This window comes from Phyllobates terribilis, unplaced genomic scaffold, assembly GCF_046119375.1.
Source record: "Phyllobates terribilis strain yellow unplaced genomic scaffold, ASM4611937v1 Scaffold_1__5_contigs__length_1240528914, whole genome shotgun sequence".
Lineage (NCBI taxonomy): Eukaryota > Metazoa > Chordata > Amphibia > Anura > Dendrobatidae > Phyllobates > Phyllobates terribilis.
In genome coordinates, this window is record NW_027362761.1 from 1092366428 (window position 1) to 1092390512 (window position 24085).

Sequence of the window (24085 nt, forward strand, 5' to 3'; positions counted from 1 at the left end):
CTCCAGCGCTTCTGTGAATCCAGACGAGGAAATGATCTGCACTGATGCCCAGAATCTTTATGAGTCGGATCCAGGACCAGACGCAGAAGGTTCTGACCATAATGTAGACCCTCATTCCCAAACTGTAACTCCTGTTGGTGGAGACAATGAGGAAGACGATGATAAGACTCAAATACCTGATTGGAGCGACAACTTTAGTTTTTTGTCAGGGCAGGAACAGGTTGGCTCTGAGGACGACGGGTGTGATAACGCACAGGGTGATGATGATGAGGTCGGAGATCCCACTTACTGTCAACCCACAGTCAGCCAAGAGATGAGGTCAGCAGAGGAGGTGGAGGAAGATGCTAGTGACGACGAGGTCAGGTTGCGCCTTCCTGGACAGAGACGTAGTACTGGAAGCACGTCAACAACTGCATCCTCAAACACAACTCTGCCTCTCACCACAAGTCGTGGTGGCTCTTCAGGTCGCATGGGTGCTAAGCCTTGCATAGCCTGGGCATTTTTTCAGATCGATAAAGATGACCCAACTCGTGTTATCTGTAACATTTGTCAGCAAAAGCTAAGTAGAGGCCAAAAAATACATAGTTTGAGTACTTCATGCATGAACCGGCACATGGACATGAAGCATAAGTTGCAGTGGGAAGCTCAGTGTGCTACAATGCGGTCTAGCCGGCCGGGCCAACCACCGTCTGCCATATCTTGTGCATCCGCGGCCTCTTCATCCTCTGTGACTGGGGGGACAGCAGTCACACCTGTTTTGGGGCGCAGACCTGCCACCTCTTTACCCGCAACAGCCAGCGTGATTGGCAGGTCATCATTTTCTTTGGAGGTGGTAACACCAGCTGGTCTTGAGCGCTGTCCAACATCGATAGCACCACCTTTGGATCAAGGCAACCTAACATGTCCGCCTGCATCTTCCTCACAGACCGGCAGTTTGCCGGGGACACCCTTATCAACCCCGTCTAAGCACAATAGCCAGCCCTCGGTCCCTCAGATGTGGACAAGTAAAAGACCATTTCCTCCTAGCCATGAGAAAGCTAAGAGGTTGAATTTCACCATCTGCAAGCTCTTGGCTACAGAAATGCTGCCTTTCCGCCTGGTGGACACAGAGGATTTTCGAGACCTTATGTCCGTCGCAGTGCCCCAGTACCAGATGCCCAGTCGGCACTACTTCTCAAAGAAAGGTGTGCCTGCGCTCCACCAGCATGTCGCACACAACATCACCGCTTCTTTGAGAAACTCTGTGTGTGACAGGGTGCATTTCACCACAGACACTTGGACGAGTAGGCATGGACAGGGGCGTTACATGTCGCTGACTGGGCACTGGGTAACTATGGTGACAGCAGGACAAGGGGCTGCTGTCCAAGTCTTGCCGTCCCCACGAGTTGTGCGTCAATCCTCTTTATGTCATTTTTCCTCCACTGCTTCTGCCTCCTCAACCTCCTCTCGGTCTTCCACCTGCACCCAAAGCCTGTCTGGTCATGCCACAAGCTTTCTAACTGCGCAGAAGGGATCCTGCACACCTCCTTACTATGCTGGCAGTAGGGCTCAACGTCATCAGGCGGTTTTTACATTGAAATGTCTGGGAAATGTGAGTCACACAGCTGAGGAGTTGTGGTCAGCTCTGGAGAACCAATTTCATGAATGGTTGTCTCCACTGGACCTGAAACCAGGGAAGGCCGTGTGCGACAATGCTGCAAACCTGGGTGCGGCCCTTCGCCGGGGCAATGTCACACACGTGCCTTGTATGGCTCACGTGTTGAACCTGGTTGTCCAGCAATTTTTAGCCCACTATCCCAGACTAGATGGCCTTCTGCAGAGGGCACGGTCGCTGTGTGCTCACTTCCGCCGTTCGCATCCCGCAGCTCAGCGACTTACATCTCTACAGAAGTCGTTGGGCCTGCCACTTCACCGGCTAAAATGCGATGTGCCTACCCGGTGGAATTCAACTCTGCACATGTTGCAGCGACTGTGGCAGCACCGACAAGCCCTGGTGCAATACGTTCTGACGTATAGCCTGGGCCAACGAGATTCAGAGGTGGGGCAAATCACGCTGGAGGAGTGGTCTCAGATCTGGGACCTATGCACCCTTCTGCACAGTTTTGAAATGGCGACGAAGATGTTTAGTGCTGACGATGCCATTATCAGCATGACTATTCCGGTGATTTACATGCTGGAGCACATGTTAAACAGAATTCGGAGTCAGGTGGTGGCACAAGAGGAGGTGGAGGAAGTAGAGGAGGAGGAGTTGTATGCGGAAGGGCTAACATCTGCAAGGTCCAGACGGTCGGCAGCACCAAGGCGGCAGGCATGTGAGGGTGGGGGAGATGATTTTACCAGGGCGCATGGTAGCAGCCAAACTAGTGAGGAAGGTGCAGGAGCCCAGGAAGAAGTGGAGGACGAACTGATGGAAGACTCATCAGATGAGGGAGACCTTGATCACATTTCTGTTGTGCGAGGTTGGGGGGAGAGGACAGAGGAAGGAAGCATGATTGTTACCTCGCCACCAACACAACAGGGACTTGGTGCTCCTGGATGCGCAACACACATGAGTGCCTTCTTGCTGCACTACCTGCAACATGACCCTCGAATTGTGAGAATTAGAAATAATCCTGACTACTGGGTTGCCACACTGTTAGATCCCCGGTACAAAAGTAAATTTGCAGAAATTATTCCTGCCATAGAAAGGGATGCACGCATGCAGGAGTATCAGCAGAGACTGTTGCAGAATCTTACATGTGCTTTTCCACAAAATACCAGTGGTGCACGTAGTGAATCTCACAGTTCCAACTTGCCAACCGTGGGACCGTCAAGTGTTCAGCACTCAAACCGTAACAGAACCACAGTATCTGCTGGTAACATCAATTTTGCGGAATCATTTCACCACTTTTTTAGCCCATCCTTTGCAAGGCCACAGGAGACAAGAAGTCTGACACATAGTCAACGCCTGGAGACGATGGTACAGGAGTATCTCCAAGTAAACATTGAAGCCACGACTGTGTCACTGGACCCTTGCTCTTTTTGGGCTTCCAATCTGGATAAATGGCCGGAGCTAGCCACTTACGCCTTGGAGATCTTGTCATGCCCCGCAGCCAGCGTTCTGTCTGAACGTGTGTTCAGCGCTGCTGGTGGTGTGCTGACAGATAAGCGCACGCGGCTCTCCACTGATAATGTAGACAGACTCACGTTCATAAAGATGAACAAATCATGGATCCGAAACGACTTTTCTACCCCTGTGTCATCCTGGGGAGAGTAAAAGCTTGATGATTGGTTAAAATCACCCTACCAACCGTTTTAAGCTTTCAAATTACTAATCATGTTTATCTGTATCTTGACTGGAAAATAATTTGGGCTTTGTAGCAGTGTGCAGCACTGATCCTATTAGGCCATCTATAATAAGCTTCACCAGATTTAAAATTAAAAATAATTTTTAGCTGCATCTAGCCCGGAAAATAATTTTGGGGCTCCGAGATGCGCAAGACACATAAGTGCCTTCTTGCTGCACTACCTGCAGCATGACCCTCATATTGTCAGAATTCGAAGTAATCATGACTACTGGGTTGCCACACTCTTAGATCCCCCAAACTTTTCGATCAACCTTTTCATTTTAATAAAGACCAAAAAAATGGTCATTTTTGAAATTATAAGCATTAGCAGGTTGTTAGAAACTGAAATCAAACAGTTTTCAACTCAAAACTTTATTCTAGGTGATGTTACATTTTCACATAGGACCCCTTGTTCGAAAGGAGCTTCTGAACTCTCTCGTCCATTGAATTTGTCAGGTTTTGGATGGTTTCTGCTTCAATTGTTTTGCATGAGGACAGAATACCCTCCCAGAGCTGTTGCTTAGATGTGAACTGCCTCCCGCCATCATAGACACTCCTTTTAATGATGCTCCAAAGGTTCTGAATGGGGTAGAGGTCAGGGGAGCATGGGGGTCACACCATAAGTTTGTCCCCTTTTATGCCCATATCAGCCAGAGATGCAGATGTTTTATGTGCAGCATGAGATGGTGCATTATCATGTAGAAAAATGATCTTGCTGTGAAATACACGGTTCTTCTTCTTGAACCATGGCAGGAAGTGCTGTTTGAGAAAATCCACATACATTATGGAGTTCATCTTTAGCGCCTTCAGGGATCCTAAAGGGGCCGACAATCTCTCTCCCCATGATTCCAGCCCAAAACATTACTCCACCTCCTCCTTGTTGGCGCTGTAGCCGTGTTTGCGTGGGGTGTCCATCAACCAGCCATCCTCCACTCCATTCATCTGGACTATCGAGCGCTGCACGGCACTCATCCGTGAACAAAACAGTTTTGAAATCAGTCTTAATGTAATGTTTGGCCCACTGGAGCCGTTTCTGCTTGTGTGAAGTGGATAGAGGAGGTCGACAGGATGGCATATGCACAGCTGCAAACCTCTGAAGGACCCTGCATCTTGTTGTTCGGGGGACGTTGGAGGCACAAGCAGCTTCAAAAACTTGTCTGCTGCTATGACAAGGCTTTTTTGCCGCTGCTGTTTCAACCTGACGTAATTGCCTGTAGGAAAGAGTCCTCAATTTGCCCTTATCAGCACGCACACGTGTGTACTGTGAATCAGCTACATACTTCTTGATTGCCAAGACACTTCATCCTGATCATCGCACAATGTTGATTGTAGTCATGCCTTGACCTAAACACTCCACAATTTGTTGCTTCTCAGCAGCCGACACATCCTTTTTCTTTCCCATTTTGGCAGAAAATGTAGGCTGCTTAATAATGTGAGAGAGCCTTCTTAAGTAGTCTTGCCTTTCATTGGACACACCTGCCAAACTAATTAGCACAGGTGTCTGCAATTGCTTACAGTGATATAAAGAGCCCTGACACACATCACCATCAATGAGTTTAACTGACAAACAAACAAATTCTTCCCTTATCACTCCTAAACACTTTTTGCATAATAATTTGGAACGCGGTGTACATGTGCTTTTCCACAAAACACCAGTGGTTCACGTAGTGAATCTTACAGTTCTAACTTGCCAACCGTGGTCTGTATGGAATTGTTCAATAAAGGGCCCAAAATTAAGATAACATAGATGGGAGAGGTCTCTATGAATAGGAATTCCTAAGTATTTGATACCCTGTGAGGGCCAGGCAAAGGGAAAGTTGGACTGGATGGAATCCTATATGGATTTAGGGAGGGAGACATCGAGGGCCTCAGACTTCGCTGCATTGATTTTAAAATTTTACCATGTAACAAAGTGATCTATTTCAGCCATAACAGCAGGGATGGATATATGTGATTGAGTGATATATACTAGGACATCATCAGCAAATAGAGAGCACTTGTACTCGGTGCCTCCCACCTCAATCCACCTAATATTGGGGTTATGGCGAATTGATGAGAGCAGGTGCTCCGTCACTAGGATGTATAAGAGAGGGGACAGAGGACATCCCTGCCTTGTCCCATTGGTGATTGTGAAAGGTGATGAAAATGTTCTGACGCACCCCCTGGGCCTTGGGACACCCGGAGCCGGACCCTTTTTGGTGGATGCTGGTGGTTGTAGTCTTCGTGGCGGCGATCCGGTTCCGTGGCTCAGGGCGGTCAAACCAGTGGCGGAACTATTTATGTGGTTTTGATGTTTAAATGTCCGACTACGCCACCCGTGGATTGCGGTCAGAGTGAACCGCCGCTACAGGGCAGACCGCTAAGGCTGGTGTTGTGGGTGCAGCAGAGCGTAGCATAACTCCCCACGGGAGGAGTATAGCCTCAGGGCAGTGTATGCGGAGGATGGGGGTGATGGTGCAGGGCAGCAGCAGTAACGACACGGAGTCAGTGATGCAGTTCAGGGCCTTTACTCACAGTTCTTATTATCCAGATCACGTCTGCAGGTAACGGCTGCCCACGTCGTACTGTGCTCACCAGGTGAGGGGCTCAGACAACTCCCAGATAACTTTGGAGCGCTTCACAGGACCCCCTTTGTGTGTCCTTTGTCTGGCCTTTCTTACCAACACTTCTGTCCGGCTGCCTCGGGCCTCCTCTTGGTAAACTTGGCGCCAGTTTCCCTGACCCTATGTGGTGCCTTCCTAGCGGGTGGAGCAAGGGGCTGCGCCACATAAAATGTCAGAGCCTCCGGTTTCTAGCTGAGGGTCGTTTCCTGCCTGCACTAGTTCGGGGACCGGTCTCCCCCTTTGGCCTGACCCCTCCACGCAGGTGGATTCGGGCGTGCGGTGGCGACTCGCCCGTCCGCACCCCTGGGATCCCTTCATTCCTCGTTCCTGGAGCCTTCTCCGCTCCTCTTCCTTCCTTCTCCCTCTTGCAGGCCTGGGCCTCTGTTACTAGGCCCGCCTCCGGAGCAGAGCTCATGCAGAGCCCCTGCTCCCTGCCACTTCTGCTCAGACTTCTCTGCACTGAACTAAGATGGTGCCCACCTTTTATACTCCCTTCTCAATGCACCCAGGAACTGCTTCCTCCCTGCTCCTGCACTGCAGGGTTCCCCTTCCTCAGTGTTCCCTCCCCCCACTCCAGCCAGGGACAGGGACTGTCGTGCCCATCTCAGGGGCATATTGGTCGCCCTGCCCCACGGCAATGTGGTGTAATGCATGCAGGTGTCGGGTCCTGATCCACACTCCATCCTTATCTGAGAGTGAGATATCACACCTCTGGGTGAGGTGCAATACGTCTGTAGCAACCGAGCCCTCGGTGCTACAGTTCCATTTATCTTCAGCCTAGGTGACGTATTGTGATACAGGGCCGTGATTTTGGCTATAAAAGGGTCCCCTAGACCCCTACCCCAAGCTTTTTAAGAGAATCATATATGGCGTGCCAGGAGACTCTATGGAATGCTTTCTCAGCATCCAACGAGAGTATCTACTTACAAATTTTTAACTGCATCTAGCCCAGGAAATACTTTGTGCCTAGTAGCAGTGTCTGCTAGTCAGCGGATTATCCCGGCTGTTAAGCAAGCTACACCACCTGTAGTTTGGACACTTAATTTTTTCAAAGGAAATGCTTCGGGACCACGGGATACTTAGTGAAGAGCATCAGGAGGCACCCCAAGGCATAGGGGCTGGGACTGGCACTAGGATGCCTTGCGGTGGACAGCCGAGCTCGATCCTTATAAAAGCTTTTTAACTGCAGCAGCTTTAGTGGACGCTACTGGAGCTGGAATTACGCGGCTGCTGGCATGAGACTTGCCCTCCAATAGATCCTTGTAAATGGATTTAAAGTGTATTCATTCAAATTAGAGGGACAATTTAAATTAAAAAGCTTAGAGCTGCCTCCACCACAGGGGGGCTCTCTCGACCCACCAGCGGACAGGCACCAGTATTGGGAGAGGGGGGCTGGCCGTCAGGGTTCACCGCGGCTCTGGCACAAACCCGGCGACACGGAGGTGGCACGGGCAGGAGCGGACTGGCCGTCTCGGCTTCTCACTTTTTGGATTTTAGAAGGGCATGACATGCCTATATCTGTGTCTCCCCCTCCTTTTACTCCTCCACCTCTTTTCTTTTCGCATGACTATATGTACTTGTCACTTTTCCATGTGTTAGTTGTGTCTTCTGAGCAGTTTGTCAGCTTTTGGACACCTTTGAAGGTGTTTTCTATGTGTTTCTATGTGTTTTTGTTTGCCTGCCATTGGTTTTAACGGTGTTCGAAGGTGTTCGACGAACAGTTCGACGAACAGTTCGGCGAACACACGGGTGTTCGACGAACCGAACCGAACTCGAACACTACGGGGGTGGCTCAACACTAGTCAGTACCTGGGCCATCACAAATCAGTGGTTCCCAACAGTTTGTATGGCAGAGTCCCTTTTCATTCAGACGCCGACGGATAGTACGGGTTGACACTGTTGTACCCTCGGACTGCAGGGCAGCTTGAACTTGTTCGGATGTTAGTCGAGGTTCTTTATCCACCATCCGCACAATCTTGCGTTGAAATCTCTCGTCAGTTTTTCTTTTCCGTCCACATCTAGGGAGGTTAGCCACAGTGCCATGGGCTTTAAACTTCTTGATGACACTGTGCACGGAAGACACAGGAACATTCAGGTCTTTGGAGATGGACTTGTAGCCTTGAAATTGCTCTTGCTTCCTCACAATTTGGTTTCTCAAGTCCTCAGACAGTTCTTTGGTCTTCTTTCTTTTCTCCATGCTCAATGTGGTACACACAAGGACACAGGACAGAGGTTGAGTCAACTTTAATCCATGTTAACTGGCTGCAAGTGTGATTTAGTTATTGCCAACACATGTTAGGTGCCACAGGTAAGTTACAGGTGCTGTTAATTACACGAATTAGAGAAGCATCACATGATTTTTCAAAGGGTGCCAATACTTTTGTCCACCCCCTTTTTTAGGTTTGGTGTGGAATTATATCCAATTTGGCTTTAGGACAATTCTTTTGGTGTTTTTTCATTGAAGACAAATTCAATGAAGATAATAATACCAAAGAATTTGTGATTGCAATCATTTTCAGGAAGAAACTGAGTATTATCTGACAGAATTGCAGGGGTGCCAATACTTTTGGCCACCACTGTATATAGCGTGTTAGCTCTAATGGCACACGTTTCAAACTCTGGCCCGCAGGCCTAATCTGGCCCTCAGGGTTATTATATTTGGCCCGCGACACTGGGGACTATGTTGGGTCACTACACTGTATGGAGCACTATGTTGTCCCATGATACTGTGTGGAGGACTATATGGGGTCCATTATACTGTATGGAGGACTATGTGAGGCCATCATACTGTATGAAGGACTATGTGAGGCTATTATACTGTATGGAGGATTATGTGAGGCCATTATACTGTATGGAGCACTATGTGAGGCCATTATACTGTGTGGAGGACTATTTGAGGCCATTATACTGTATGGAGGACTGTGTAGGGCCCATTATACTGTATGGAGGACTATATGGGGTCCATTATACTGTATGGAGGACTATGTGAGGCCATCATACTGTATGGAACACTATGTGGGGCCCATTATACTGTATGGAGGACTATGTGGAGCCCATTATTTTGTATGGAGGACTATGTGGGGGCCCATTATTCTGTATGAAGGACTATGTCGGGCCCATTATTCTGTATGGAGGAATAGGTCTGGTCCATTATACTGTAGAGAGGGCTTTGTTGGGATCACAGATGCGGCATCATACTGTGTTGGGATCACCATACTTTGCCGGGTGGGGTGGATTGAGGGAGGGGTACAGTAGGGTCATCATACCGTGTGTGTGGAGGATTTCACTGTGGGGGTATAATGCTGTGTTTGGGGGGCACTTTTGTTGGCATCATACTTTATCTGTATTATTTATTAATTCAATTTTTTTATCCTTTATTACATATTTAAATTAGGCCATTGGGCCATATGCTTTTTACTGATCTTACACAGCATATTATATTATTCCAGTATGCCCTATTTATGATTATGTGTTTTATTTTATTCTAAGGTCTATTAATTAAAATGTACTTTGTTTGTGGCCCCTTTAAGTTTGTTTCCATTTGAAAAGATTAATTTTATTTGATAATGAGGAAAAACTTCCTCGATTTTTGACATTTTTCTAATAAATATCAAGGATTGGCCTCTTACTTTGTCCAACTTCTTAATTTTGGCCCTCTGTGTATGTGAGATTGACATCCCTGTCTTATGGTCAGCGGGATTCTAAGACACTTTATCCTGTCAAATTTCAGGTAGGCCGTACAAGTTTCCTATAAGAAGGTCAGCCACCAATGTTACTGATGTGACTTATGTTTATTTATGCACCCTTGATGCTTATCCATGTATATTACTATACCAGTTATTGCTACTTATTGCTCTTGTTTTATTCCTGCTGATCCCCTGAGTATATATATATGTGTCACCCTGGCCTGGATGCCACAAATGTATAATAAAGCTGTGTCTGAGAGCAAGGGGGAGGTTCTCTAGTCAAGGACCATTAGCATGCAATACCTCCTGTCCCAGGCCAGTAGGGGGAGCAGGCTGCCCTTATAAAAGCTGGAACTGGGGGCAGGGTTAGAGAGAACTGGACGACCTGTCTCTGGATTGAGAGGTGTCCCAGAGCAGGGACAGACAGTTGTGTTGCAGCCTAAGAGGACGTGTGGCAGTAGGAGAGCCACGAGCCAGGGACAAGAGGCGAAGTGAGCCTGTCCTGGCAGATAAAGAGACTAATCTACCAGACTTTGGTGTCTGAGGCTGTGAGGATTCCACGTCCTACAGCAGATAACCAGTCCGCAGGGGACTGTATGTGTAGCACCCTGAGGATTCGGCTGCTACAGGGGTATTGCACCTCAACCCAGAGGTGTGATATTCCACTCCCGGGTAAGGATGGAGTGTGGAACTGAGCTCAGATAGACTGCATGCACTACATACATCCCATTTCAGAGGAGCAGGCCGACGGTACTCCCACTTAGAAATGTGCAGGTACAACCGAGCCTGTTCCTGGCTGGAGTGGGAGGGGGGTGGTACATCCCATGTAGTGTAGGGGCAGATAGGGGGAGCAGTCTGGGTAGTGATAGGAGCTCATTGGGTGCTGGTCACCTGAGCTCACACATAGAGGGATATATAAGGAGGGCACCAACTTAGATCAGGGTCAGACGCTGAGAACAAGTCAGTTGGAGAGGAGAGAGAAGGAAACAGCAGCCCTGGAGAGAGAGAGAGTGGAGCAGAGAAAGACCCAGAGGGGGAAGACTGAAGGGACCCAAGAACCCAAATTAGAGCACCGGGTGAGGAGTCAGCAAGAGGGTACCGGAACCCAAGCTGGTGGGGGCAAAGACATTCCCCAGCCAGAGACCGGAGACCGTGGGCAGTGTCTGTCACGGTCACCCACCACATTCACCCCGAAGGCACACCACATGAAGGGTCAGGGAACCCAGGGCCAAGGGTGTCCCAAAAGAAGGCCCGAGGGAGCTGGACCTAGGTGAATCACTGGTGGGGACGGCTGAAGAAAGGACAGAGGGAGAGCTCAGGGCCACGCTCCGGACTTGTTTGGGGGTTGGCTGGATCCAGGACCTGGTGGACGCAGCACGGCTCGGGTGGTCACTAGCAGCTGGAGTGACCAGTACAACATCAGCAGTAAGTAAACACCCTTAACTGCACAACCCGAGTCTGTCTTCATTGCCGGCTGCACCGCACCACCACAACCCCCATCCTCTGCGCCTGTCCCCTCTGAGGCTATACCCCTCCCGTTGGGGGTTATCTCACCAAGCTGCGCATCCACCATCAGCCTCAGCGGACCCTGCTGCAGCGGCGGCCACAGTGACCGCATCACAACGGGTGGCGTAGTCGACACAAAAGAACTTTAGTAACATCTGTAAAGCTGCCACATAACACTGAGCTTGACGCCCTGGGCACGGGACCGGGTCACAGCCGCTCGGAGACTACAACCCCCCATCTGATCCGGTGCCGGGTATTCCCCTCAAAAAAAGGAATATGTCCCAGGGGGCGCGTCAACTTTGGTGTAGTCGGCAGGATTACGTGCCCGCAACACCCGGGTACTGCGTGCCTGAAGAAAAGTGCAAGTTTACCTCAGAAAGAAGACTCCTGCCGGTTCCGGAGGGTCCACGCCATCGGACTCCATCACCAGTCGTTTCCCGCCGATTGTCCGCCATTTCCAACTTGTTCCCGCCATCTGCAGAGTTTCCCGCCACTGGGCGACGCTTCCCGCCAAAACCGCAGATTTCCCGCCTTGGAAGAGCAGCGGACGCCATTATGGGCGTGCCAAAGGAGGGCAAGAGGCCACATCCCATCGTGGGCCGGGACAGAAAATGGCGCCAAAAGTGGAAACCGCCCCCACCAACAGAGACTGTGATGCTGGAGGTGTCTGTCAGCGTGAAAGAACTACCCCTGGAGCTGACAGTCACCGAGTTGTCCCGGGACCGCCCTCGAAGTGGGAGGAGACGAAAGAGAAGAGAAAAGATGGGTGTCGCTTGGAGCAGTCTGGAGCGAGCGCACCCGGAGGCAAGAGGTCTAACAAGGAGTAGCGGAGGAGCTCACCCGGAGATGGAAAGAAAGCAGAACAGCACCGGCCCGCTGGCCAGGAGTCTGCTAGAGACCGAGGAAGGAGGGCAGAGCAGCACCGGCCCGCTGGCCAGGAGCCTGCCGGAAGCCGAGCAGAGCAGCACCGACCCGATGGTCAGGAGCCTGCTAGAGTCCACAACCCCGCTAGGTCTAGCGGAGATCCTAGCGCAGCTCCCCCGAGACCGGGAGTGTGCACAAACTGCCCTGGAGGGCCTCGCAAGGAGGATGGCCCAGGTACAGCGCGAGATATTGGCGGAGTGGAGCCGGGAGATGGCCCAGCAACCAGAGACCAGTCAACGGAGCACGCTACCCTGGAAGAGGAAGCAGACCGCCTCTGAGGATGGCGCAGGAGGACCCAAGGCCGGAGACGGCGCCGAGGAGGGAGCCGAACGCATGGAGGCAGGTAAAGGGGACGCCTATACCCCAAGCCGTGACACCGCTTACCTGCCCCAGCTCCCCGTCGCAGAGCCCGAAAGTCCCCCTGCTGTGCCCGTAGCCGCCAGGTCACCGCCATGGACTAGGCCCCGACCGGAAGCCGCCGCCGCGACCCCTGTGACGTCACGCGCCTCGACCCGGAGCGTGACAAAACAGGAAATACCACCAGCCTGGTCGCAAGGCCTAGTACCCCCGGGTGCCGCATCACCAACAGCGCCCCCTACCTCCGCGGAGCCTCTGGCCTGGTCGCAAGGCCAGGTAGCCCAGGGCGCCGCCGTCCTAACGGTACCCTTCACCTTCCAGGTGCCCCAGGCCTGGCCGCAAGGCCTGGGCAACCCAGGCGCCACCACCACCGCGCCCGCGCCCGTAAAACCAAGGGTGCCACACCTGGGGGAGGACTTGTTCAGCCAGCTCACATGGCCGGACGGGCGGCCCTTCATCTGGCCCGAAGAATTCCATGAGCTGGAACGGCAGACAACCAGCTACAAGCAAAGAGCAGGAGGAAGACGCCGTTGAGTGCGGCCGAGAAGTGATGTAAATAGTTACCCAATCGGGGTATAAAGGAACTGAAACTGGAACAGTTGCTGCTGCTAAAATAGTCCCCGTTGGGACCAGTGAACTGTTTTACCCGTTAACCCCTTCATCCTACAGGCTGAGGACTGTGAGCAGCCATTCCCTTTCCTCTAACTGGCCGAGGACTGAGAGCGGCCAACTTCCAACTTCCCCTGTATATAGTTGCGCGTCCTAGAGCGCCCCCTGCCGGTTTTATAGAAAGCCAGTTTTTTCTAAGAGACTGTCGCACTTTTCCCGGACACACGTTGCACAGTGTCCGGAGGAGGAACCAGAGACAAGAGAAGTCTACGAGAATGTTTATATAAAAAGTTTTATATATATATAATGTTTATATGTTTTATATGTTTATATGAAAATTTTGTATGTTTTGGTGTTTTATGTCTTACAGCCCGAGGACGTGCTGTGATTTACCAGGGGGGAATGTAGCACCCTGAGGATTCGGCTGCTACAGGGGTATTGCACCTCAACCCAGAGGTGTGATATTCCACTCCCGGGTAAGGATGGAGTGTGGAACTGAGCTCAGATAGACTGCATGCACTACATACATCCCATTTCAGAGGAGCAGGCCGACGGTACTCCCACTTAGAAATGTGCAGGTACAACCGAGCCTGTTCCTGGCTGGAGTGGGAGGGGGGTGGTACATCCCATGTAGTGTAGGGGCAGATAGGGGGAGCAGTCTGGGTAGTGATAGGAGCTCATTGGGTGCTGGTCACCTGAGCTCACACATAGAGGGATATATAAGGAGGGCACCAACTTAGATCAGGGTCAGACGCTGAGAACAAGTCAGTTGGAGAGGAGAGAGAAGGAAACAGCAGCCCTGGAGAGAGAGAGAGTGGAGCAGAGAAAGACCCAGAGGGGGAAGACTGAAGGGACCCAAGAACCCAAATTAGAGCACCGGGTGAGGAGTCAGCAAGAGGGTACCGGAACCCAAGCTGGTGGGGGCAAAGACATTCCCCAGCCAGAGACCGGAGACCGTGGGCAGTGTCTGTCACGGTCACCCACCACATTCACCCCGAAGGCACACCACATGAAGGGTCAGGGAACCCAGGGCCAAGGGTGTCCCAAAAGAAGGCCCGAGGGAGCTGGACCTAGGTGAATCACTGGTGGGGACGGCTGAAGAAAGGACAGAGGGAGAGCTCAGGGCCACGCTCCGGACTTGTTTGGGGGTTGGCTGGATCCAGGACCTGGTGGACGCAGCACGGCTCGGGTGGTCACTAGCAGCTGGAGTGACCAGTACAACATCAGCAGTAAGTAAACACCCTTAACTGCACAACCCGAGTCTGTCTTCATTGCCGGCTGCACCGCACCACCACAACCCCCATCCTCTGCGCCTGTCCCCTCTGAGGCTATACCCCTCCCGTTGGGGGTTATCTCACCAAGCTGCGCATCCACCATCAGCCTCAGCGGACCCTGCTGCAGCGGCGGCCACAGTGACCGCATCACAACGGGTGGCGTAGTCGACACAAAAGAACTTTAGTAACATCTGTAAAGCTGCCACATAACACTGAGCTTGACGCCCTGGGCACGGGACCGGGTCACAGCCGCTCGGAGACTACAACCCCCCATCTGATCCGGTGCCGGGTATTCCCCTCAAAAAAAGGAATATGTCCCAGGGGGCGCGTCATATGTTCCTTGGCCTAAGAAGCCCGGAGGCTCTGCCACAGCAGAAGGGACCAGCAGAGCCGTACCAGGCCGGGAGTAGAAAGGGACCCAAGTTGCAAGCCATACGGGCGAGAGGACACGGCGAGCTCAAGAACGTGGGCTGTTACACTACCAGAAGGGAAATAGCCAGAAGGAGCACAGAGAGCACGGTAGGCCTACACCCTCACCTTGACCAGGGCCAGCTTCCCACTTGTTCTCAGACATCCAGGCCCCCTCCTAGCCGGGCCTGTTTCTGGGTCGTTTTACCTGTTCTAATAAAGACCCTGAACTGTTTAAGAGGCCTCCGTTTCCTGGCTATCGCGGTCGGAATCATCCCCTCCATCATCCATCATACACTGCCCTGGGGCCATACTCTTCCCGTGGGGAGTTGTACTATTCGGAGCTGCACATTTACATCTGCCCCAGCGGCCTGCACTGCAGCGGCGGTTAGCCCTGACCGCAATCCACGGGTGGCGTAGTCGGACATTACTTAAAACTTATAAAGGACTGCCACTGGTCCGAGTGCCCCACGGCCCAGGGGGCGAGTCATATATATATATATATATATATATATATATATATATATATATATACATACATGTATATATATATTTATTCATTGATCTATTTTTTTTTAAAAAAAATCCGCCATACGGTTCCAGGGAAATAGGCCTTTTTATTTAGTGCCAATATTTCTGAGCTATGCCAATGGGGTGGGGCTCACAGGACTCTTAGGAGTCGTGTCTTTAGTATTCTCTGCATTATACCTTATGAGTACCTCCACCTCAAGACCATAAAAATTAGCACTAAAGAAAAAAGCCCTTATTTATGGGACCATGTGATGGGTTTAAAAGAAAAATAGAATATTCAATGGAGCAACAGCAGAAAGAAAAAACGAGCAAAAGCTGGTGAGTTTTGATCTGGTGATAGGTCCTCTTTAAGTTTGCAGTACATGTAGGTGTAAGGGTGTGACAGGAACTGTCATATGCCTGCCCCTGAAGACAACAATTGTAGTGTGAATATTAACATCCAGTTATATTGTGTTTTTATGGTATGATGTAAAAATTTAAAATGCATATGTGGCACCCCAGGGGTCTGGTTGCCACAGTAATAGAAATATTATGTCTGAGAGCAAGTGGGAGGTTTCTCTGGTCAGGAGCCCTAAGCATGCAACACGACCCACCCAGACCTGGGAGGGGAGGAATCTGCCCTTATAAACTGGGTCTGGGGCGGGATTAGTGAGTGAAGTCCCAGACAGAGACGCAGTCAGGTCTGGAGGACAGCAGACACAGGGAAAGTGACAACAGGAGCTCTGTAGGAGCAGGAGCGAGTGCCAGAGGCTGGAAGCTAGAAAGCTCGCCTTGGCTGAAGACACTAAACCCGGACACGGAGTCCGAGGCTGTGGGGACATCCAGGTCCAGCAGCAGAATCCAACCGGCAGGGGATTCCATGTCCTCTGGCCTTAGAAACCCGAAGGCACGGTCACAAGCAAGGGACCAGCACCGCCATCGTGAAGCGGAGGCTAACGGAAGGCCCCAAGTCACCGGCCATACGGGTGAGCACCACACGGTATACTCAGGGACGTGGGCTACTTCTACCCGCATAGAGCAAGGTAGCCAGGAAAGAGTGCAGATAGTCGGGGAGGCCTACAACTCCACCTGGCCAGGGGAGATCCTGCTTGCTCACAGACTGACCAGGCCCCTACTGCTAACCAGTACTCCCGGGAGGGTCTGCGTTATACCATCAGTAAAGACCCTGAACTGCACCACACTTCTCTGTGTTTCATCGCCGCACCAGCACCATCAGTCCTGGGACGCTCACACCATCACTCCCATCATCCACACTAGCTGCCCTGAGGCAATACTTCTCCCGTGGGGAGTTATCTCATACTCGACTGCGCAAACAACATCAGCCTCAGCGGTCTGCAGCGCAGCGGCGGTCCCCACTGACCGCAATCCATGGGTGGCGTAGTCGGACATTGTTATTACCTAAGACTGCCACTGGTTTGACCGCCCTGGGCACGGACCGGGTCACCGCCACGGAGGACTACAACCCCCAGCGATCCGGCTCCGGGTATCCCCCTGCACAGCACAGGCCCAGGGGGCGCGTCAACTTTGGCGTAGTCGGCAGGATTTCGTGCCCGCAACCACCGGGTACTGCGTGCATGAAAAAGACTTTTATACTTACTTGTGGTGAAGTTTCCCGCCGTCCGGAGTCGTTTCCCGCCATCGAACGCCATCTTGGACCGTTTCCCGCCGTCTTCTACCGTCTTCCCGCCATCCGCAGCTGCTTCCCGCCATCGGACGCCATCTTCGGGACGCCGCACTGGAAGAAGAGGGGCGTGGACGCCGAAAGTGCGCGAGATCCGAAGCTCCGCCCCACGCACCGACGCTGCGCAAGGTCCTGGAAGGGAGAAAGAGCGACGCTGATGTCATCGGAGCGCGACGCCAGGTCCTCGACCCCGATGATTGACTGCGGAGCCGCGGCCTACGGAAGAAGAGCATCGCAAGGTAGGCCACGGTCCACTAGGGGGGAAGGAGGATGTCGGACACCGAGGGGAGCTCCACCGCCACACCGGCCGCCAGCGCAACCGCTGCAGCGGTCATGCCATTCACCATGCCCTATATCCCGGGGGAAACCTGGCTACCCCAGTACTCAGGGGAGTCACATACCCTGAGTCACTTTAGGGAAAAACTGGATAGCCTCTTCCAGGTATACCCCCTCACGGAAGAGCAAAAAGTAAGCATCCTGGTGGCCCAGTTAATCGGGGCAGCCCAAAGGGAGGTAAAGTTCTGGTCACCTGGGAAGAAGAGGACTGTCAGAGAGATACTAGCCCGGTTGAAAGACACATTTGACACCCGCACCTCAGCCGAAATAAAGCTCAGATTTTACGGGTGCAAACAACGGGCACACGAAAGTATAAGAGACTATGCTCTAAACCTACAAGAGGCCCTGAGAGCCATTAAGCAGGCAGACCCTGACAGCATGGGAAATGAAGACAAGCTGTTGACCGAACAATTTCTAGAGGGTCTACTGTGCAATGCCCACCGAACCCAGTTGCGGGCAATGGCCTTACAGGACCCTGACCTGGACTTTGCACAGTTCAAGGACAGAGCCATCCAGGTGCTCCGAGAACCGGCACCAGGTGGCGCTGTGACCCACAGGCGCCCTGCTATCACTTATCACCAGGACGCGGCGCCCTTGTCTGCAGGACCTGTGGGAGCTGATGCGCAGGCTTTGAACAATAACCCGGCTACAGACCTGCACCATCAGGTCCAAGAGCTGACTAAGAGCGTTGCCGCGCTAACCAGAACTGTGCAGTCTTTACAGGTCTCTTCTCCAGGAAAGATCCAGCTGGCATCCGGACCGGAGGACGTCCAGTGGCGCTGACTGAGGAGGACCCCACCGGCCAGAGGAAGACCCAGCGACAGATACAACGAGGACGGACGACCCATCTGCCGCCGCTGCAATCAACCCGGACATATGGCAAGGTACTGTCATTTAAACGGGCACAACCTGGGGTAGAGGGCCAACCCCCAGGCATAAGATCATCAGGCCCATCAAACTGGCGTGACAAATACGTAGGGGGAAGTCCGGTCTTGCCTGTGGTACTGGATGGCATTCCTATGAGTGCCCTACTAGACACCGGGTCACAGGTCACCACCATCCCGTACGTGCTCTTCAAGCGGTACTGGAATGACTCGGACATAACCCGCTACCCAGATGACGACCTGAGCATTATCGCCAGCAATGGTCAGCCCATGCCACAGATAGGATTTAAAGAGGTGACCATCAAGGTCGGTAAAGTTGAACTGCCGGCACAAGGACTGATCATTGTGGACATTGACGGTCGCGAGAGTCACCCAAAAATAACCCTAGGTACTAACGTAATTGAAAACTGTCTTGCAGAGGTGATTCTTATTTTGCAACAGGTTGCCAAGAACGCCAGTTCCAGCCAGCAGCGTGTCCTCCAAAAAGAGATCCGGGCACTGATGAAACGGCAACAGGTGGAACTATCTGGTGGTGAGATAGGTAGCGTGAGAATGTGTGACCCGTTCCCTATTGCCATGCCCCCAAAAAGTGAGATGATGATTTGGTGCCGGGCAGCTATTGGTCTAAGAGGTAGAGACTACCAAGCAATGGTAGAAACCGTCTACTCAGACAGTAGGCCCACCATTTTGACAGCACGGGGGGTGGTCAATGTACGCCATGGGAGGGTGCCCGTCCGCATCATCAATATCGGGGAGAGAGAAGTATACCTGCCCCGGTATGCCACGCTAGCCAAATTTTTCACCATCAACCAGAACTCTGTACAGGCCGTGGAACCCTTGCCTCCATCTCAACCAGAGGAAGGTAACGGCTCTAAGAAACCAATGGAGGACTGGTGTCAGCAACTGCATTTGGGTACTGACTCCACTCCCTCACACCAAAAACAGGGAGTCTATCGGGTGGTTCAAGAGTACGAGAGAGTGTTTAGTAAACACCCGCTAGACTTCGGGCGAGTAAAGGGGGTAGAACATCACATCCCCACGGGAGACCATCCTCCCATAAAGGAGAGATACCGACCCGTACCCCCTGCGCACTATCAACACGCCAAGGGGATGCTAAAAGACATGAAGGAGGCTGGGGTAATTAGGGACAGCTGTAGCCCCTGGCAAGCTCCACTAGTCTTAGTGAAAAAGAAAGACAACACCATGAGAATGTGTGTAGACTACAGGAAGGTCAACCATATCACACACAAAGATGCGTACCCGTTACCAAGGATAGAAGAGTCCTTAGCTGCATTAAAATCTGCTAACTTCTTCTCTACTTTGGATCTAACTAGCGGGTACTGGCAGGTTCCTGTAGCAGAGGCAGACCGGGAGAAGACCGCATTCACCATCCCGATGGGACTCAGCGAATTTAACTGTATGCCGTTCGGGCTCTGCAACGCACCAGGAACCTTCCAACGGTTGATGGAATGCTGTCTGGGGCACCGGAACTTCGAGACGGTCCTATTATACCTGGACGACGTCATTGTCTATTCCAAGACCTATGAGGACCATCTGGAACACCTGGCAGAAGTGTTTGAAGCCCTGGCAAACTATGGCCTAAAGGTAAAACCCTCGAAGTGTCATCTACTGAAGCCAAAGGTACAGTACCTGGGACACGTGGTGAGTGCTGACGGAGTAGCCCCCGACCCTGACAAGATCACTGTGATTAAGGACTGGCCAAGACCATCCAGTATAAAGGAAGTGCGGCAGTTCCTCGGGTTGGTAGGCTACTACCGAAGATTCATTCCCGGTTTTACCAAGAAGGCAGCTCCTATGCAGGACCTCCTTATAGGCCAGTCCAGGAAGGCCAAAAACTAGAAGCCACCCTTCAAATGGGAAAAGCTGGAAGAGGAGTCCTTCCGCCAGCTGAAGATGGCCCTCACGGGGTATGAAATCCTGGCGTACCCTGATTACAGCCAGCCCTTTATCCTCCACACGGACGCAAGCAACATCGGGCTAGGAGCCGTACTGTCCCAGATCCAGCAGGGGAGAGAACGGGTAATTGCTTACGCCAGCCGAAAACTGCGACCCACGGAAAGAAACCCTTAGAATTACAGCTCGTTCAAGCTGGAGTTCCTGGCAGTGGTGTGGGCAGTAACCGAACGTTTCAAGCATTACCTTGCCTCTTCCAGGTTCACCGTGTACACGGACAACAACCCGTTGACACACCTGGACACTGCAAGATTGGTTGCCCTTGAGCAGAGATGGATGGCCCGCCTGTCCAATTTTGAGTTCACGATCAAGTACCGGGCAGGACGCTCCAATACCAACGCGGACGCCCTGTCCAGGATGCCAAACCTAACGGACGAAGGGGAGGATCCAGAAGAATTGGAAGAGATCGAACTCCCTGCGTTTCACCATCATGGGATTACCCAGTATTCCCACCATGTGAGGGGCCAGCGATCCGCTACGTTCAACCCCTTACCCCACTACAACTGGGGGAGACGCAAGGCAGTGACCCCGCAGTCCGTCTGGTGAAGGAGATGCTGACCCAGGCCGACGCCCGCCTGGACCCAGACGCTCCGGAAGAGACCAAGCAACTGTGGACGGAGAAGAGCAGACTGTTTCTCTACAAGGAAAAGTTGTGCCGCAGAATGGTCAATTCCCGGACACATGAACTGATCTGGCAGGTGGTGGTACCGAGACAGGACGCAGCTATGGTTCTGGAGGCCTACCACAATGGGGCAGGGCACTTCGGATGGAAGAAGCTGGAGTTCCTGCTGCGTGAACGGTTCTACTGGATAGGCATGAGAGGAGCCATTGAGAGGTGGTGTAGAGACTGTGGCCCGTGCAATCTAAGAAGAAGGGACCGTGCCAGCCAGAGGACTCCCCTGCAGCCCATCATCACCAGGCAGCCGCTGGATTTGGTCGCTTTGGACCATGTTAAACTGGCTCCAAGCAGAAGCGGGTATGTCTACGCCCTAACCATCGTGGATCACTACTCCCGATTCCTAGTGGTGGTCCCCGTCAAAGACTTAACAGCACAAACAGCAGCTAGAGCCTTCCAGCTGCACTTCTGCCGCCCACACGGGTACCCGGACCAAGTGCTGACGGACCAAGGACCAGCCTTCGAAGCGGAGGTCTTCCAGGAGTTCTGCAACCTGTATGGCTGCAAGAAGATAAGAACAACGCCCTATCACCCCCAAACCAATGGACTCTGCGAGAAGATGAACCAGGTGGTGATAGATCTGCTAAAAACATTGCCCCTGGAAGAACGCAGTCTGTGGCCTGAGAAACTGCCCGATCTGGTGGACCTGTATAACCACATCCCGGTAGGTTCCACCAACTGTACCCCGGCTTACCTAATGCGAGCAAGACCTGGTAAGCTGCCTGTTGACCTGGATATGGGAGTCCTGATACCCGAGGACACCTCGCCAGAGACAGACTGGGATACAGAACGGCAGCAGCAGTACCGGAAAGTACAGGAGAGCGTCGAGCGAAGTCTCTGTCAATCAAGAGAAAGGCAGGAGAGGACTTATAACCAACATGCTCCCGCTGTTCCCCTGGTACCTGGAGAGCAGGTCTTGAAAAGAAAAAGGCGGCTCCATAAGTTTGACAACCAGTGGGAAAAGGACCCGTACACACTGCTGCCCTCAAGCCACAATAATCCAAAGGTGTACGTCATCAGCAAGGATGGAGGAGAGACCACAGCCACTGTCTCCAGAGACCACCTGAAAAAGTGCCCCGAGAAGTTGCAAAGCACGGATGAAGATCAGGAAGACCCTCAACCCGTAGAGGAAAAGGAGGAAATGATCAGCACCGTACTCGGAGACTTTCCCCGGTCCTGGACACAAGTAAACAACGCTATCGTGGTGCCCGTCCTCACTTTTCTCCAGCCAGCCCCTCAAGTGCCTACAGAAGACCAGGTAGAGCTGGAAGAGCAGCCGGCCAAGGAGGCAGAAGAATCCACACCAGCAGCACAGGAGAATCAACCCTCTGCTAGTAGTGAGCCTGCCGTGCCCCTAGTGAGCCAAAGAGTGCGCAGACAGCTGCCCAGCTTACCCATAAAACCTCCTACACCCTGTAGTGCAGGACCAGTTAGTGAGCTCCGTAGGTCCACTAGAGTCACTAGAGGTCAGATGCCTGCTCGCTGGAAAATCTAAACTAGTGCACTGTGAATTTATCTGTTTAACTGTTTATGGTTTATGTTTGTTGCCTGTTATTAATTATGTTTCTCAGTTACCCTGCAGATTTCTATGGACTAACAGGTTATTGACACTGGATAACCGGAACAATTCTTGTAGATAGTTGCACATTGTGCTTCTTGCGAAGACGGCCGCGGAAAAAGAAAACCTGTCTGGCAAGGCCTCCTTGCGGCCCAAAGTAGTTAGCTTCAGCCTTGCAGCCATGCCCAGGGCCCAGGAGTTTGCTTTGGACAGGTCCCCTACTTCGCTTAAAGCTTCACCTTGAGTGACATGGACGCCCTCTTGTTTCAAAAACTTCACCTGGGGTGATATGGACACCCGGTTGCGGACACGCCGTGTCCTTTAAAGAACTAAAGCTTCTTGTAAATATGTTATTGTATTATTGTTATACCCTGCATTTATGTTTCTTTAAAAAATGTGTTTAGTCCCGGAGTACTAAAATTTACTAGGGGGGAATGTGGCACCCCAGGGGTCTGGTTGCCACAGTAATAGAAATATTATGTCTGAGAGCAAGTGGGAGGTTTCTCTGGTCAGGAGCCCTAAGCATGCAACACGGCCCACCCAGACCTGGGAGGGGAGGAATCTGTCCTTATAAACTGGGTCTGGGGCGGGATTAGTGAGTGAAGTCCCAGACAGAGACGCAGTCAGGTCTGGAGGACAGCAGACACAGGGAAAGTGACAACAGGAGCTCTGTAGGAGCAGGAGCGAGTGCCAGAGGCTGGAAGCTAGAAAGCTCGCCTTGGCTGAAGACACTAAACCCGGACACGGAGTCCAAGGCTGTGGGGACATCCAGGTCCAGCAGCAGAATCCAACCGGCAGGGGATTCCATGTCCTCTGGCCTTAGAAACCCGAAGGCACGGTCACAAGCAAGGGACCAGCACCGCCATCGTGAAGCGGAGGCTAACGGAAGGCCCCAAGTCACCGGCCATACGGGTGAGCACCACACGGTATACTCAGGGACGTGGGCTACTTCTACCCGCATAGAGCAAGGTAGCCAGGAAAGAGTGCAGATAGTCGGGGAGGCCTACAACTCCACCTGGCCAGGGGAGATCCTGCTTGCTCACAGACTGACCAGGCCTCTACTGCTAACCAGTACTCCCGGGAGGGTCTGCGTTATACCATCAGTAAAGACCCTGAACTGCACCACACGTCTCTGTGTTTCATCGCCGCACCAGCACCATCAGTCCTGGGACGCTCACACCATCACTCCCATCATCCACACTAGCTGCCCTGAGGCAATACTTCTCCCGTGGGGAGTTATCCCATACTCGGCTGCGCAAACAACATCAGCCTAAGCGGTCTGTAGCGCAGCGGCGGTCCCCACTGACCGCAATCCACGGGTGGCGTAGTCGGACATTGTTATTACCTAATAGAAAAAAGAGAGGGGTCGCTCACTGGTCTATTCGGGTGCTCTGAAGAAAAAAGTAATCTCAATAGCAAAAAGAACTTCGGCACTCCATACATGAAAATATAAGAAATACAGCCCTAGAGTGGCATATCCAGTGGTAGTGTAGCGTAGTTTCCCATCATACGAAGGTGACCTTGTCATGGTTGATGGGCACACATTAATTGGCCAAATTATGCGCAAAAAACCTTCATTTTTCAAAGTGACATTAGTCCAGATACAATATTTCTTATATTTTCATGTATGGAGTGCCGAAGTTCTTTTTGCTATTGAGATTACTTTTTTCTTCAGAGCACCCGAATAGACCAGTGAGCGACCCCTCTCTTTTTTCTATTAATCATTTTTGGGATCCCGCTCCTGGAGCATTG